We start from the raw sequence: 1,392 nt of genomic DNA on the forward strand, positions 1-1,392 counted from the left end.
AATATAATTAAATTAAATTCAAGGATAAATTCGAAATTCATGTACTTCTTGTTCTTTTGAATTGAAACAATTTTCATTTAAGAGAGGTGAAGGATTAATAGATTTTATTCATAGCTTTGAGGCATGGTTACATACTAATGATCATGAAGTAGAGACACAAAACATAGATAAACACAACATTAAAAACCGAAAAGCAGAAAGAAATAAGAACAAGGAATGAATCCACCTGAGTGAGGGTGGCGCCTTCTTGAAGGTCCAATGGTGCTTTTTGAGCTCCTCTATGTCTCTTCCTTGCTTCTGTTGAATGATTACTAGTAATTTTGGTGTTTCTACCCTTAGTTGCTTCCAATATTTGTGTGGAGGATAACTTATCCCCTGAGGTATCTCAGGGATCTCTTGATTTGCAGCCACATGTTCTACCACTGAGTTATGATGGCTTTATATGAGTCTTTCCATCTCCCAAGACTCAGAGGTGGAAGCTTTTGTCTTCCCTTTGAGGTTTCTCTGGCCTTAGGTGCCATTAATGGTAATGGAAAAGCAAAAAAAGCTATGCTTTTACCACACCAAACTTAAAATATTGCTCGCCCTCGAGCAAAAGAAGAAAGAAGAGAGGAAGAAGAAGAAGAAAATGGAGGTGAGTGAGGGGAGATGGATTCGGCTATATGGGTGGGATTGGGTGGGAAAGAGAAGTTAAATTGTACAGGTAGGTGGGGTTTATGGGGAAGAGTGGGTTGATGTGAGTGGTGAATGGGGCAATTGGGAAGAGGAATTAAGGTGATTGGTGAGGAGTGTTGGGAAGTGTGACATGGGGAGTAGGGGAGTGTGATTAGGATTAGGAGAGTGTAATTAGGGAATATGGTAGGTGGGGATCCTGTGGGGTCCACAGATCCTAAGGTGATCCTGTGGGGTCCACATGATCCTGAGGTGTCAAGGAATTCCATCCCTGCACCAAATAGGCATGTAAAATGCCTTTGTACACCATTCTGGCGTTTAAACGCCCATTGGTGCACGTTCTGGGCGTTCAACGCCCATGTAAAGCATGTTTCTGGCGTTGAACGCCAGTTTCATGCTTGTTACCGGCGTTCAGCGCCAGCTTTTCTTCTTTAGGCACATTCCTGGCGTTCAGCGCCAGAATGTTGCTTGTTTCTGGCGTTCAGCGCCAGAATGGTGCTCTGTTCTGGCATTGAACGCCGGCCAGATGCATCTTACTGGCGTTGAACGCCAGCCTGTGCGTCCTCCAGGGTGAAAAAATTTTTTTCTTCTGTTTTGACTCTGTTTTTAATTTTCTTTTATTTTTTCGTGACTCCTCATGATCATGTACCTAATAAAACATAAAATAAAAATAAAATAAAAATAAAATTAGATAAATAAAAATTGGGTTGCCTCCCAACA

The sequence above is a fragment of the Arachis duranensis genome, chromosome 6 (genome assembly GCF_000817695.3).
Source record: "Arachis duranensis cultivar V14167 chromosome 6, aradu.V14167.gnm2.J7QH, whole genome shotgun sequence".
Classification (NCBI taxonomy): domain Eukaryota; kingdom Viridiplantae; phylum Streptophyta; class Magnoliopsida; order Fabales; family Fabaceae; genus Arachis; species Arachis duranensis.